Genomic DNA, 16738 nt, shown 5'->3' on the forward strand with positions numbered 1-16738 from the left:
GCAGTCTGGATTAAAGGAGGAACCTGGATGAAGGCTCAGGGTATGGGTAAAGGAGAAATGAATCAGGGGGAGCAGCACAGAGCTTAGGAGTGGAGCTCTGTGCTGCTCCCAAGCTGGGGAGCCAAGCTGGAAGGTAAGGCTGGGCAGTGGAGCCCCTCGCTTATCCTATAACGGTGATGTCTACTCGTCCCAAGCCTTGGTGGGAAGCCCAGTTTCCTAGACTCAGTGAGTAACACTGTTCTTTAGTTCCATGCTAGCCCTCCTCTGCCCACCCCACAATCCTCACTCCAAATAGAAAATTCCTTTTTTTATTTTTGTTATCATTGTTACAGCCTTAGGCACCCTTCAGCTCTGACCATAATTATGTGTTATACATTCACATTTTTTAATGACCAATAAAGGATTGATGTGGCTTTCATAAATTTTGCATAAATCTGTATGCTGTTTTATACAGGTGCATGTGAGTAAGGTAGAGCAGCAGATGGCTAAGGGTGGCCGTAAGATTTTTCTGTAATATTTAGGAAAATGTAGGTACATGAGTGATCACTATTAGTAACTGTTCTAAATTAGGTATTCGTTGTAGAAATTACAGAACTGAAATAGCTAAAATGCATAAACCCTTACAAAGGGAACAGGAGTTATTTAGGGCAGTGTGTGTGGTGGTTAAATAGGAGTGATGGGATGAAATTAAGAAAGTGTAAATATAGGCTAAATACCAGGAACAATGGCCTGACAATGAAACTTACTAGATAGTGAAATAGTCTCTATTGGAAGATCTGAGACTTGAGGTATTTTAAAATTAGTGGATAAAGCACTAGGAAATATCCAATAGGGTATATTTTTTTCATGGCCAGGAAGATGTCCTAAGTGGTCTCCTCCATCTCTAGTTTCTATAATGTGCAAACAGCATGTGAGTGATAGTCCTTTAACAGAATGAAGGATGGAATATTGGAGTAGGAAGGTTCCATGGCAGTTGGAAATGACCGTTGGGAGCGATAGATGGATTTGGTCAGCTGAAGAGAGAAGCTGAAAATTGATGAAAGTTTAGTGATGTCCACAGAAACCCCTAGAGAATAGAAAAATAGGGAGAGTCAGGGCGGGAGAGTAAATAGGCGTCTGGGTAAAGTGTGTGAGCAGTGCAGTAAGACAGAGAGGCTGAAAGACAAAACCCACAGGGTCAGGGAAACGGGAGAGCAAAGACAGGCCACGTGAGAAAAGCAGTGAGAACCCCCCTGGAACAAGACAAGTGACCTCCAGGTTATTTTCTTTTGCTTGCACCCAGCCTTGGACGTATTTGAATTGCTGCCTGATGTGTCTCAGTCTCTCCTGGTGGTTATGTGCAGCTGATTTTCCGTCTGGGCAAAGCTGGCAGGACCGTCCTTAGGCATAGGCAGAATAGGCAGCGGGGTAGGGCCTCACTCTCCCTGGGGGCACCACTCTCCAGGCAGCACAGACAGGGTAGAAGCAGGGCTGCTGGGTCCTAGAGAGAGCCGAATGCAGCACAGTCTGAGGAATGGGATTGGCTGCTGGGGTCTCTGGGAAGGGGAGGGGGTAGGGGTTGGGAAAGGAGCTCCCCTCCCCTCTGCCCCATGGAGCACCCCCTCCTTTCTCCCTCCTCCCCAGGAGCACCCCTATCTCTCTCCTCCCTCCCCTCCATCAGGGCTGGGTTGAGTGAGGTGCTGTGGGGGAGGGGAGGCTGACTGCCTGCCTGCTGAGGAATGAAAGTGAAAGTGGCAGGCAGCCAGAATTGGAATGTCTCACAGGGCTTGGCTGGGGTTAGCCAGATGTGTGAAAAATCAGGATAGGAGATTGGGGTACAGTGATCAGATATCCCTATTTTATAGGGACAGTCCCAATTTTGGGGTCTTTTTCTTATATAGGCTCCTTTTACCCCCACCCCACCCCCACCCATCCCTGTCCTGATTTTACACACTTTCTGTCTGGTCACTCTAGGTGGGGGTAATTGGTGCCTATATAAGACAAAGCCCCAAATATTGAGACTGGCCCTATAAAATAAGGACATCTGGATCTATCACCCTAGCTGGGGAGCGCCTCTCCCCCGGGCTGGCAGCTGCCAGCGATCCATCTCATCCAGGGGGAGCTGCACAGGGCAGGATGAGCTGCTGTGGCTCCATGGGTTCCCCGTCCCTGAGATCAGATGCTGTGCTAACTTCACCATGGTCTGTTGGGCTGGCGGCGGTGCCCAATGGCGTGTGATTGGACCTGAGGGTTTGCTGCTGCTGTTGCCACTCTGCACCCCGAGAGGTGGATTTTGGGGTCCTGCAGTTTTCCACCTATCTCCTCCTCTACTGCAGCTGTTGGACCAGCAGGCTAGGGGGTGAGCCAAGCATGAAAGCAGTACTGTGTTGCCATTTAGATTGTCATTTAACAACTTTGTTTGCCAAAAATTCTTGCTAACAATCCTGAATCCAATTTCAATATTTTTTTTTAAAAATCAATATCTGAGCCAAAACCAGAAAATTAAGTTGTTGACAATTATTAGTGACAGGTTTGGTTTGAGGCAGGGAGTGGGTCAGTTTTCATCAGAGAAACAAAAAATGTTGACTGACTTTCCTATAGCCTGTTACTCCTGATAAGAGCCCTCCAACAACTATAATATGCTCATCTCCTTACTAGTGTATAAAGCAGGGGTCGGCAACCTACAGCACACATGTCAAAGGTGGCAGGTGAGCTGATTTTTGATGATATGCAGCAGCAGGCTGAGCGGCTCAGCCCATCACTGCTCTGAGGTTCTGGCTGCTGCCCTATTGCCAGCTGGGATACCAGCCATCAGCCCCACTCAGCACCTGCTGCTGGCCTGGGGACCCCCAAGGAACCCCAGGCTGGCAGTGGGCTGAGCAGGCCAGTTGAACCACTCAACCTGCTGTCAGCCTGGGGTTCCATTCACTCAGCCGGCAGTGGGCTGAGTGGGCTGGTGGCGGGCTGAGCGGGCTGGTGGCAGGCTGAGCAGGGCCAGTGGGGGGTTGAGTGGTTCAGTCTGCTGCCAGTCTGGGGTGCCAGCAGCACTCAGCCTACTGCTACTCTGGGATTCCAGCTGCTGGCCCCTTGCCAGTCAGGAGCTCAGCCGCCAGCCCCACTCTGCCTCCTGCCAGCCTGGGTGAGCAGAAGCCCAGGCTGGTAGCGGGCTGAGGGGGGGTTGGTGGCCGGGATCCTGGCTGGCAGGAGTTGGTGGTCAGAACCCCAGACCAGCAGCGGGCTGAGCAGGGCCTGAGATCCTAGTCTAGGGTTCCAGCCACCAGCCCGTTGCCGGTTTGGGGTTTCATTTACTCAGCTGGCAGTGGCCTGAGCAGGACCGGTGGCCAAGACCTCAGATAATAACAATAGTTTATTTATATAATATAGACATAGAGAGAAACCTTCTACAAACATTAAAATGTATCACTGGCACGAGAAACCTTAAATTACAGTGAACTTGGCACACCACTTCTGAAAGGTTGCCGACCCCTGGTATAGAGTGACCATATGTTGTACTAAGATTCTCCTGCTTTTTTTTTCCCCTGTGAGTCAGTATAACTTTTGCCAGCCCAGAAGCTGGGCAGCCAATGTTTTACATTTTCACAATGTTTTCTCCAACTTTCATAAAGTAAATACATAGTTAATATGAGTTAAAAAGGCCAGGGACACTTCTTTGTGAAGAATCTATACATCAGATCATGCCCATAGACGATCCAGAAAAGAAATTTGAGGTTGAATTTTTTAATGTTGTGACGGATAAAGCAGTATCTGCTGTTGATGAAAGGTTTAATATCTTGCAAGTACACCATAAACAGTTTGGATTTTTGTATGACATAACTAAATTCAACAAAATAGGAAAACAAGGGCAACTAATGACAAAGTGCAAGAATCTAAAGAGCCTCCTGAAGCACGGTGATAGTTTTGATTTAAATGGACTTGAACTGTACGAAGAATTGAGTATACTCTCATCAATGTTGCCACATGCAAAATCGGTGATGGACATTGTACAGTTTATTCATACTCGCAAACTTGTTGACATATATCCTAATGTGTACGTTGCCACTCGTATTCTACTGACAATTCCTGTAACAGTAGCATCAGGAGAACGGAGTTTCTCAAAACTAAAGCTCATTAAAAACTATCTCCGCTCTACAGAGTCAGGAACGCTTAACTGGTCTTGCTATTCTTGCGATCGAACAAGACACGATTTTGTCTTTGTCATATGATGACATTATTACTGATTTTGCAGCCAAAAAAGCCAGAAAGATTGCTTTTAATTAAAAACAAATCTTTGTTTCAATACCTCTTCATATAAATTTCCAATAAAATTTTGATAAATTAAACAATATATATTATTTGCATCATTCTGTCATATCAGAATTTTTTCTATAGTGCTGCTTCTTTAGTGCTATCCATCAGCATTACAGTGTGCTTAATTAAGTTAAACTGGTTTTAATAATGTGAATGTGGCAAGTTTTCCAATACTATAAGCTTATGTTTGTGTTGCTAAGAGCAGATCAGGCACAGGGGCACCAGTTTAATAATCTCGCCTAGGGCACCATAAATCCTAAGGCCGGCCCTGAAAGCTGGAAAGGATTTTGTATCAGTAGCATCTGGAAATGATAGCCATTGTTGTTGCTTTTAGCTGCAGACAACTGATGTTTACCTACTCAATGTCCCATGGTCTCCTGTGGTCCAAACTGAGAGAAATTCCTCCTTTTTTCATCACAGTTACTACAGATACATGGTGGCTTGCCTGACTAAATTTCCAGTTGCAGACTAGCCTTTTGATTGGTAGAGGGGAAAAAATCTTCAGGGGAGATTGTATTTCTTTTAAGTAACTTCTTGAAATTGTCTGTTGGATCCGTAGTGTTTTCATGGTATAATCTGAGGAAAAAACTGAGATACTCTGCCCCCATAGGAAAAATTGGTAATAGAGAACTTCTGGCCTAGTAAATTGTTTTGGGGAGAATTAATTTTATAAGGGATTAGGGTCACAGAGTTTGGATGGTACCTTATTAAAGTTAGCTCTGGAAATAAAAAGGTTAAGGATCTTTCCTATGAATCCTCACCTCTTGGGGAGTTACCCCTACTGCTTGCTGGGAAAGATGATCCCTGAAATGAAAAATTCTTCTCTTCTATCTTGATGCCAAGATATTCTTTGTAGAATATTTTTAAATAATCTTTCACCCTTGAAGAGTATTTTTCCAGTAAGTGGATGTTATGTCTAACTTCCAGTTCCATAGTCAGAATTGTAACCATGCTGCTGTGTTTAAGGCTGTTTCTCTGACAAAATCAAATGATATAATGCTATACTGAATAGCAAATTTGCTGAATTATTAATAAATCTGGCAATTTGGGAGAAGTGAGACTGTTACAGCATAGATTTATTAATTTCCTCGGGGCCTTTGTTAGAGGTCTCACTACATATACTGCATAAATAGTAGATCTCAAAGCTTAAGAGCTTGCCTCAGGTGAAGAAGATGGTATATTTTTGTGAGAAGAGGCTCATGAACAAACTTTATTTAAATACTGAAAAGCTTATTACCCCAAATTTCCCATTCACCTTGGAACAAACTTGATTCAAGTCAAACCTTAACTGATAAAGGAAAAAATTCAATTACTTCTTCCAGAGCTGAAAAGAGACTTTGTTTTGGAGAAATAAAATTTCTGATTCAAGATTTGTAGCAGAGGGTCAGAAAGATTTGATGGAAATTCTGGTTTAAGGTACCTTTCAGAGATGTCAGCCTTATTTGGTAGAGAGAGACATTTTCTTTTTTCCTCCAAGCCGGATTTAAAAAAACCACAACCCTCTAGATGGATGGGAATACATATCCTTGGATAAACTACTTGAATTCAACACAGTTCATGGACTGGGAACTCTGATGAACATTCATTAAACATCATTCTATATACATTCTCAAATTTTATGTATGTATTTCTTTGATTTGGAGAGCCTTTTGAAAGTTAGTTTAGAAAGTTTGTATTTCTTACATGTAAATGAGCATATTTGATACAGAAGTGCTTTTTACTAGTTGCATAGTCACCTTTCTAAACTCATTTTGTGTTTTCTTTCTGAGTCTTTGGTCTCTAAGAGCAAAATCCTGCTCTATTTTCTGTTTCTTGGGATGGCTGGTTCTCTTCACAGTTAAAGTAGACTCAATAGTTTTCAGAACCCTCCATGTGAATTCAGTCTTTCATAGATCAGTTGTGTAAGTACTGAGCAGTCTGGTCTCTATCCAGCAAAGCATTTAAACAATGTGCTTAACTTGAAGCATGTGAGTAGTTCTATTGACTAAGCATATGCTGAAGTGCTTTGGAGGACTGTCAGACTGCTTAATGCCTTGCAAGATAGTGTCCCTGGAGTACAGTCCAATCCAGTGTGTGAAGTTATTTATAGAGAACTGAGAGTGAAACTCTATTTAGAATGAGGTAAAATGAAGTGATGAAAATGGTAAAAGAGCAGCCTCCGTGGTGCATGTGCCATTTGTGCCTACAAATGACACCTGCCATTAAACCACAGGTAGAAACCTGGCTGCTTTATGCCTTTCAATACTTGATCAGCTAATTGGAGGACCAAACAATCTGATTTATACCAATTCATTTTGTGAGCACAAACTTTTGAAAAAGAAAAAGCTGGACCTTGGACCTTCTAAAAATTCATCCTTAAGTCTTAATTTTTAAAAAAATGAGACTTCCAGGAGAATTTTAAAAAACACATGACTTCTTTATAGTTTGAAAGGTTTATTTGTGTATTACATTTTTTTCTGCTCACTTTGTAGCTTAGAAATATCAAGAATGTAAAATTTAGTGTTTTCTTGGAGTACTAGTGATTAAATGTTTGCTGTGATTTATTAACACCTTAGTTGAAGGGTGAGGATGTTGAATCTTCAACAGTCTTCCTTTATTTAAAGTGTTAATTAGTTACTGAAGTTAAATAGGTAATAACAAAAATAAACAGTGTAAGCCCTAGATTCTGCAAAGGATTATACAGGTGTTTAACTTTACACACTGTGAATAGTTCTATTGAAATCAATGGGATTAATCCTTTGGGTAAATTTAAGCACCTGTAATTTGCAGTATTAGGGCCTTAAACAGTCTGATTAAAAATCCCTACTCTTCACAGTTCAACTTTCACTTAACTCTTAGTGTCACTTTTTTAAGACAAATCCTAAATATCTAATATAGAAAATGAGCATCACCCTTTATGTTGGGGGAAAAAAATGAGTATTCATATATCATTGACAAAATGGCAAAAATCCCCCTCCCCGCATTTGGACTTTAAAGCACTAGAACATAAACATGTAAGGATAACCTAAGGCCAGCCAATCCTACCAACACTTTTGTGTAAAGGGCAAGAACAAGAAACAGTGGAATGAGCAGAAGGAAACATGAAGTATCTGAAGATGCACCTAAGGTTTTGTGAATATAATGACCATCGAGTTCTGCTGTCAGCTCTTCTACTGGAGGTAATGAGTAATTATCAGGAGAGATCATTCCGGTCATTGTCCAGTTGATAAATAAACAACATAGCTGACCCACAAGAAATCCAGAGGGTGTCACCAGAATATTCTATATTTATTTGCATATACAACCCAGGCACACTTGAAGTTCGTTCTCTTTTGGCAGATTCTACTAGTTTGAGCCATATTCTTCATACTTAAAATGGGAAATATCACTGGAACAGTTACCAACTCTACAAATATGAGTGTAAAGTATATATACTGTGTATATTTGTGTCTACATACACAAATGAACAATTGGTGCTGATATCACATAGATAACATTTATTATGCACCTTTGACTAAGTCATCTTCATTCTGCTGCTAATTAATCGCAACCAAGACTACTTCTAACATGCCAAACCTATCAAAAACTGTAAGTGGTTCTCTTTTTAAAAAAAAAACAGCTCACTAGAGAGAAACTACTTTTCTTTCTACAAAACAGGAATTTCACCAAAATTACATGGGATAGTTGTCAAACTAAAGTATCAGTAGTGTCAAAATAGGAGTGCTCACCAATTTGATTTGCATCTACGCAAAGGTTGATGGTATACAAATCCTACTGAAAGGCTGCCTATTGGATCAGGCCCCTCAGGCAAGTTCACACAAAACTGCTGGGTGTGTGTGGACAAAGGACCTCCTTCATAACTTTTAGCCAAGTGATAGGGTACTTGCCAAGAACCCTCCCACTTTAAGTCCCCCATCCCTTTATTGAAGGGGAGAAGGGATTTGAAGAGGCACCTCCTACCCTTCAGGTGCATAACCTAGCCATGGGACTATGGAATATGCTGGTTTAGGGCTTCCTCAAGCTTGCCTAATGAATTTGTTTCAGATTAAATATGTTAATAATTAAATATTTGGCCAGTGAATGTTAGAATGACTGTATAGTTTAGTGGTTAGGGCACTCCTTTGAGATGTGGCCAATCCCTGTTCAAATACCTTCTACAGTTTAGGAGAGGGGACGTGAACCAGGAGTCTCATGTCCTGTGAGCTCGCACTAGGCTAACGATTATAACGGAAGTCCTTCCCAAACTTCAGAGCTATTTTGTGTGAGCTATTATAGACTGCTTCTGATCAGGTCCCTGCAATACCTTCCAAGGTATCTGGCTGACTGGTGGGTCTCACCCACATGCTCAGGGTCTAACTACCATCTTCTTCCACCTCAGACTGGAAGAAATCTTGAGGTTTTTCTTGCCTTCCTCTGCAGTGCAGGGCATGGATCCCTTGCTCGTTTGAAATACAGTGAACAATGGATTCTCTGCAATTTGCAATTTTTATATCAAAGATTTCAGTAACTCAGCCTACTACAAAAGTGGGTGGATGAGGTTCTGTGGCCTGCAATGTGCAGGAGGTCAGACTAGATTATCACAATTGCCCTTTCTGGACATAAAATCTGTGACTCAGGCAGCAGACTTTGGTGGTCTGTGATTTGCTCTGAGGCTTAGGCAGGAGATAGGTGCCTGGACACCTGTAGTGAGGCAGCAATGCACATGCCTAGAGACAAAAACTTAGGTGCCATGTGAGTATAATCATGTACAGAGTTAGATGGCAGCTGACTGGGAGTTTTGTGGATCACAGTGGTTCCTAAAAATGGGACTCAGGCACCTAAGCACCTTTATGGATTGCACCCTCATGTCATTTCTTGAATTTTAGATTAATGAGCGATTTTTAAGGATAATATGCTAGTCCCTAATTTGTCTTCTGGAACGAAAGCTGACAGTAAAGGGAGACAGAAAATTCCCACATAAAACTCTCTTTTCTTTCCCTGTCAAGTGCTGCTACTCCATGTACTGGAAGAGAACACTGGGTATGTCTACACTGCAGTTAGACGCCTGCGGCTGGCCTGGCTGACTTGGGCGTGTAGGACTTAGGCTAAACATCTACACCAAAATTAAACAATCCCTTAGCCCAAGTCAGCTGGCATGTTTTTTAATTGAATTGTAGACATACCCACTGAGAATCTCCAACTCTTTAGGCTAGCAGAAGTTCCTCCTGTTGCTTACACTTAAGCGTTTCATGCCTCTTGAGTCCTTATTTCAGCATTCAGGGAGGCTCAGAATTTCAAGGGAGAAATTCAGTTCTTTTCCATTAGGCTACTGCTAGAAACAGGAAACGTCGTTAGAAAGCCAGGAATATTCTGTTTTCTGGTAGGAGGCTTTTATTTTTCTCTCTAATGGATTATTATTATTATGGATTATGGTTAGTCCTTAGGAGAACCATGACCAGCTAACATTTTTAAACACCACTGTCTAACCTGGGTGCTTAGTTGTGTTTAAAAGCCTGTTAATTATCATATGCTAGCTGACATGTTCGCTAAAGATACTTCATTTTCCTACACTAGACAGGGACAAAGTCAGGTAGATGGCTGATCTAATAAAAGGTTTCCCCTATGGACCCATGGTCTGCTTTTCAGAAATACTGGGCTCTTATTGCTCTGATTTACTTCAAAAAGAGCTCAAAGTGCTGAGCCCCTTTCCGGGGAGCTGCTGTATATTTTGTAGTGCCTAGGAGTCCTTGGCATGTGTTAGGATACCTCTGTGGTAGGCAATGTACCACCACATAAAAATAAGTTCCTGCCTGGGAGAGTTTACAATCTCTGATCGCAAACTCCACCGCATAGAGGAAGGTAACTGGTCGAGCATACATTGGCTCGTGCATGGATGAACTATCCACTTCTTTTTATGAGCTGGTCCTGGACCAGTTCATTTTTAAGAGCATTGCAATTCCAAGGACGAGCTAGGCTGTTACGAATTGCTAAAGCCCCGCTGAAGAGTTTACTAATACAACCGGAACTGCAATGGCCGCAGCACCCAACATCTGATCTGGGTGAAAAACATGGCTGCAGATTGGCCCTAGGTTCTTCACAGCGTAGCAGCCAGTTTTTGTCCCGTCCAAAGCAGCGCATCACCCAGGCACATTGTTTCTGACAGGCAGCGGCCTGGCCACACCACCAGGCGCTCCCAAGTCTATAGGGATGGGGGCCAGAACACCCCTTCCGATCCCAGTCTTTAGGCACACACGGGGCGCTGCAGGGCTCTGCGAGCCCGGCCAAACTCCTGTTGCAACAGCAGTTGCGGGGACCCAGCAGCTCCGCTGCGCGCGGCCCTGCTTCTCCAGGGCGATCTTAGACTCCCAGCAACACACGCAGCTGGACGAGCAAGCGACGCGATCTGGCGCCCGGGCCGCGCAGCGCAAGGAGGACGGGTGGGGGCCCGCGCTGAGGAGGAGCCCGGAGCCGGCCCCGCCTCTCTCCCCTCGGGGATGCCGGGATGTTTACAGTCCTGGCAGCAGCAGCGGGAGGCTGGGCTGCTACAGCCGCGGCCGCTTGGTTCGAGCACGGGGAGCCCCGCAGCGAGCGTCCGGCGCGGCCCTGACTCGGCTCCTGGGTGCGGATCTCTCCGCGGAGGCAGCGAGGCCGGCTCCAGACCCCCGGCGCGAGGAGGAGGAGGGAGACCGAGGGCTGTCTGGTGAGGCATGGGGGAAGGAAGGGGCCTCAGCGCCCAGACCGCCACTGTCGACAGCTGCTGCCGTAACCAAGAATCTCCCTCTGCCTTCCTTGCAGGCGGCTACCTCACGCAGGGCAGCTGCGGCGTGAGGACGATCCCACCTCCCGCCTGGCCCCATTGGCTACCATCACTAGTGTTTCGGCCCCCATTGGCCAGCGTCACTAGTGTTTCGGCCCCCATTGGCTGCAGCTGCTGCCGCTCCTCCCGTTGCGGGGGGGCGGATGGGGAGAGTGCGTCTGTCCTGAGCCTGACTCCTGTGCAGAGTTTCACTCTGAGGAGGGGGCGGCGGCACGTGCTTAGTGCCGGGGGGCGCCGAGCCCTGGTCTCCTTCCCGGTCTGGGCGGTTGGGCTCTCCAGCCCTTGCCACGTGCCTGGCAACACCTGCCTGTGCCCTTAGCAGCAGCAGTGCGGAGGCGGCAGCACCGGCCGGTGCGCGTTCTGGTGGGGGTTGTTTGTATGCAGGGACTGGGCGTTATTTCAAGGGGTCTCTTTCCTGGAGCCACAGGGTCTAAAGGCGGATTTGCTCGGTCTTTGGCTGAGAGGGCTGCAGAAAACAGTCCACAGGGAATAGAGGCGGCTCAGGCCTCCAAGAGCTTTAACGTCAAGAAATGTCATTGTTTAAATTGGGGCTAAAGCCATGTTTCGAAGCTAGCCTACTCGTGGTGGGACTTGTTTGAATACCTTTCTGTTTTGCTGCGGATGGTGGGGGAGGTCTGTCCCTCAACCGGCGAAAATGTGGTATAGAGGTTTTGTTTAAGAAAAAAAAAAAGGGTAACCTTGTTGATGGGGTCTGTTGCACCTCGTTTTACATCTTGTGATTTAATCATTCCTTGGCTCTGAACATGCAAACACTTTTACATATGCATATCTTTACAGGGCGATTGTTAGGTTATCCTCATCCTTTCTCTCACAATCTCACCTTTTCATGTCATTTTTAAAGTTAAAACTAAAACTGAAACTTCTTCCCTTTCAAAAATGATATATTTTATATTTTCATTTCTTGTTATTGTGATACTTTTAATGGCACAACTGTTGTTTTTTCCATATTGAATGGATGTTCCAGTCTTGTAGGGAGAGCTTTGGAGCTATGCTCTGGCTTCGCTCCAGCTCCAGGCAAAAACCTGCAGCTTCACTGCTCCACGCTCCAGCTCCGGGCTTGGGTCCAAAGCCCTGCTTGTAGGTGGGCTGGAGCTCAGATAGTGCTTGGAAGTTTTTTGGTCAATGTAGGCTCAATTCTGTAAGTATGTCTATGCTATAGCCTATGTCAACACAATTTATATCGCTCAGAGGTGTGAATAAACCACCCTCCATCCTGAATGACTTAAATTACATCAGCATAAGGTCTCCCAGTGACATGCTGTCCTGCTGACATAGCTTCTGCCATTCCCAGAGGTGGTTTCATTACGTTGATTGGAGAGCTCTCTTCCATTGGCATAAAGCGTCTTCACTAGATATGCTGCAGTGGTGCAGCAGCATTGGTACAGCTATGCTTCTGTCAGTGTAGACGTGCTCTTAGTGGAGTTGCTACAACATCCTGCTTCCATGCTAGTGCTATACTTAGTCGTGCTTTGTGAGTATGCATTCCAAAGTTTGATACTGCTTCAAGCAACTGTGCGTTATGGATGATTTTGCAGAGTTTTCAGGGATCTTGTGGTGATTCAGCCAAGTGTGGGAAGAAGTTATTATAAGTTCTGCAGCCTCCCCCCCCCCCCCGCCGGGAAAATCCTGTGATTATTTGTGACTTATCTCCAAATTCTTTGAGGACCTACAGCTATTTGGGGACTGTTTCTTGAGTATGGAATTAATGATCTGGAAATATATGGATCAGTAATGATTTTGTGGATCAGTTGCCAAAAGAAGTTGGTCACTGTGGAAGCAGCATGTAGCCACAGGCCACGTATGTGTACTGGAAAGTGTATACAAGTAGGTTGCTTCTGGACAGGTTGACCCTAGGCCAGTGGAAATTAGCTGGCCAAAGAGGCCATTCTTGCAGTGGCTGGGGTATTGTGGGCAGCCTTTGGCGGGCTGATTTGCCACTTCAGTTATAACATGACACTGACCACATATGGGCAGCAGAATGATTCAGGTGATATGATACCGGCTCAGTTGAGCTTAACTTTAGGGGTAAGTGTAAAGATAGTCAATATGAGTTATAGCACAGCTAAGATATTGTTGAAGGACTTTTTGTTTGGATTACAGGGTGTTTTAGAATCATGAGGAAGAGATCTGTGGTTAGACATGAATTATTTCTCTAGTGAAGATAAGCTTTCTTTAATGCATGTTAAACATGAGACAACTGTGATTTCAGTAATATAATCATGATTTTGTAGTTAAAATGTTAATCATTTTAAGTGCCATTATCTAGCACCGTTTAAACAGTACACATACAGTTATGTAAGTGAAAGTAACAATACATTGTTTATAATTCAAAAGATAATACTATGATAACCTCTGTTATGCTAAGGAACTGTATTTACTTAATTTTGTTAGACCAGCAGCTTTTGCTTGTTGAGCGTAGGAGGCAATTTACTGACAATTCACTTTATTTGACATTCAGGAGCTTGCACTTAAATGTGTTGACCTTATTTGTAGTTAAATAAAAGACTTGGACCATTCTTTTATTTAATTTTTGTTTTTTTTAGATCCATTGGATTAATTTATATTTGTATCCTATTCATGATCTAAGGTGCATACATTTGACTCTCATTGAGATGCTAACGATAAGATCTAAATTTTTTGCATCTTTTTTTGGTGTTTGGCAGATGTTTCAGTTGGATGCTTCAGAAAATTTTGATTCTTTTATAGGAAAAAAGATAAACCTGTTTTTAAGATCAGATAAACTTTAATTCCCAGTTTTTCCAAAATAGTTTATTCCTCAGAAAATATCTGATATTAATGAGGGACACACGAGGGTTATTTTCTTTTAAATACTTCGTTTTATAGGTTCCTGTACAAGTGACTGCACTGTATAGTTATAATAGTTGAAATTCATACAAATATGAGAAAAAAAAAGTAGTAGTAGAAAAATGCGTTGGATTCTCTTGTGTTCAGTTTCTCATTCTGTGGATTTTGCTGTGGTATCTGAGCACCTTCCAGACGTTGACTAAAAGATCTAGTGTTTGTCACCTGTGGTTCCTTTTTCTTCTTCCTTTCATCTCCCCAGGAAGAATTTGTTCTTTTGTTTTGGTTTTTTTTGTTTGCTATGTACCTTATTTATTGAAGGCAAGTTTGGGTCTGCACCCCATTTAGAAAAAGGCACAAGATTTGAGGTGGTAAGCTGCAGGAATGGGTGAAAGCATAGGTTAAAGTACATTGTTTTCACATAACATAGACAAGTTTTGTGGGACTTGTTTTTCTGGAGGCTCTTTTCTGTATATATGCTCTGGTCATTGTATCTAGAAAAGGTCCTGTCAGTCAAAATTATGCTATAGAGTTGTAATTAGATGTGTCAATTCATTAGTCTTGTGTCGCCAAATTTTAAAATTAGAGGTTGGCTTTTATGTATCTAACAATAATATGGTATGTCTAAGGGTAGTTCCTGCCTTTTGAATTATCATTTGCCTCCTCTTAGCTCATTTGTAAAATCTAGTTGATCGAGTAAAATGTATGATCTGTCCAGCATCTGTTTTTGAGGGCTTGTTTTCACTACTTGCTAAATTGGTGCTGCTGCGATTGATGCAGCGGGCATTGATTTAGTGGATCTGGTGAAGACGCAATAAGTCAATGGGCGAGCACTCTCCTGTTGACCTCAGTACTGCGTGTTCCCGAGAGGCGGAAGCTATGTTGATGGGAGAGTGTGTCTGTCAACATAGCATAATATAGACACTACTGTGAGTCGATCTAAGCTACATTGAATTAAGTTGTGTATCTTACACTACTTACGTTATGTAACTTCAAATCGACTTACCCCCTTAATGTAGCCCAGGCCTGAGTAACTTATTTAATTGTACATATTTAAAGCCTGAATCAGCTTCATTTGTCCTTTTTGTTTCCTTCATCCAGTGGGTCTACTCAATATGGAGAGCTGGAGTGTCTGTTCCTCTTTAGACCCCTGAGGAACTGAATACAAGGTAAATGGACATGGAGGAAAATGTCCGCCTCCTTAGCAGATACTCAGGATTTTCACACCAGTGGGGCTCTCAAGAATTGCAGGGATAAGTGTGTGTTGTTATAAAGTCTTCTAAAGAGATGATACAAGCTTCTGTTTGCATGTATTCAGAATAGGTGTATGTATCTATTATATTGGATTGGAACACCTTTTTAATATAGTTACCATTTTTAATGCATGTAAACATTCATAAGCCAACACTCAAGACTAGGCAAGTCAGTACATGTATAACCATCGAAGAGTACTTCTTTGAAGAATAAACAGGACATACTTGAAGGACATTTGTCTAAACTTGAGAGTAAGACCCAAATAAAAAGATACAATAGAAACTATGCAAGTCACAGAGAAGTAAAGAAAAGAAACTGACTTGTCTTACTGATGAGCTGGAGAGGAGGAGTCATGAATGGGCTGGCTGAATTTTCAGTTGCAGGCCACCAAATAGCTAAGGGAGTATGATCCAGAGTTGTGACTGAAAAGTGACAATATTTTTTGCTGGATAATGGGCTGAAATTTCCCAGGATTGGATAGTAAAACCTGATAATGTCCTGGACAAATCAGGACTGGAGGCTGATACTTTTTTTACATGTAAGCATAAAACTTTACATATTAAGGAATAGTCTTACTTTGTTCTATATATGCTTTCAGAAACTGATCTTATTTGTGTGTGGCTATTCCCTCTCAATTTAATCAAAATCTAAGGAATTCAAGTTTTAACTTTAATAAAAACAAAATGTCTAGCTTTTACACCTACAAAGAAAATTTTTTGGGATGTAAACTGACAAGCAAGAGGGAAATGCTAGTTGAACATGGGGCACTCTGAGGTGGTATTTGAGAAGGTTTGGTTGGAGGAGTTTCTCTTTATGTTGTCCATTTGAACTAGGAGTGACTAGATAGCAAGGGTGAAAAATCAGGATGAGGGTGGGGGATAATAGGCGCCTATATAAAACAGAGCCCAAAATGTTGGGTCTGTCCCTATAAAATCAGGACATCTGATCACCCTAGTCTGAACAGTGGGGAGTTGGGGTGAGTTTCTTGGCTGGACTCTGCTCTGTCCACTGGTGGGCAACTGTGGTGGTGGGCTGGATTGATAGTCACTATTTGAGAAACATTTGCCTTCATCTGCATGTAGCTCCTATGTTAGATTATCATACCAGTTAAATTAAAGACCCTTTGGAGATGCCGTATTGTTGTGGGAGGTTGGCCTAATGGTACACTGCTCCTCCAGAACCACCACAACAAAAACTGTGGTAGAGGCCATTTGAGTCCTTATTCCTCAAAAAAAAATTTGTGCTCACCTAACTCAAGGTCTCTGAAGTCCGATGTGCTGAGTGTTCAGTTTTTGTGTGTCAGCCTGATGTTGAGAGACTCCTCAGGACTAGAAGTTCTTTGCTCAAGATTTATAAGGGAGCAAATAATGAAACATTTTCATTTTTGAAAACGTCAATAATTTTTGGCTATTAGGAAGCAAAACTTTCAATATGGCCTTAGCTACTTTGTATTTTCTATATAGTAAAAGGGTTTCTCAGTTTGTTGGGGTGAGTTTAATATAATAATTGTTTGCCTGAGATTTCCAGTTCTTAATGAAATGAATAAACATGAGTATGGTATATCCAGTTTGCAGGTGGATATGTAGTAGAACGGCCCAC

General features: G+C 43.0%; 1 protein-coding gene across 5 annotated transcripts in view; it reads left to right on the top strand.

The window, feature by feature from the left end:
- Positions 1–7552: 7552 nt before the first annotated feature.
- The window catches only part of NEK7 (NIMA related kinase 7), a 155161-nt gene continuing 145975 nt past the window's right edge, over positions 7553–16738 (top strand). The window contains exons 1-2 of one of the 5 annotated variants that reach the window (XM_030571545.1): positions 7553–10945; positions 14987–15054. The gene's annotated coding sequence lies outside the window, so the exon portion shown is untranslated. Of the gene's footprint in view, positions 10946–11209; positions 11426–14986; positions 15055–16738 lie in introns of those variants that run through there. The other 4 variants (XM_030571546.1, XM_030571543.1, XM_030571548.1 and 1 more) reach the window with 4 other exon arrangements.

Source organism: Gopherus evgoodei, chromosome 8 (genome assembly GCF_007399415.2).
Source record: "Gopherus evgoodei ecotype Sinaloan lineage chromosome 8, rGopEvg1_v1.p, whole genome shotgun sequence".
Taxonomy (NCBI): Eukaryota; Metazoa; Chordata; order Testudines; family Testudinidae; genus Gopherus; species Gopherus evgoodei.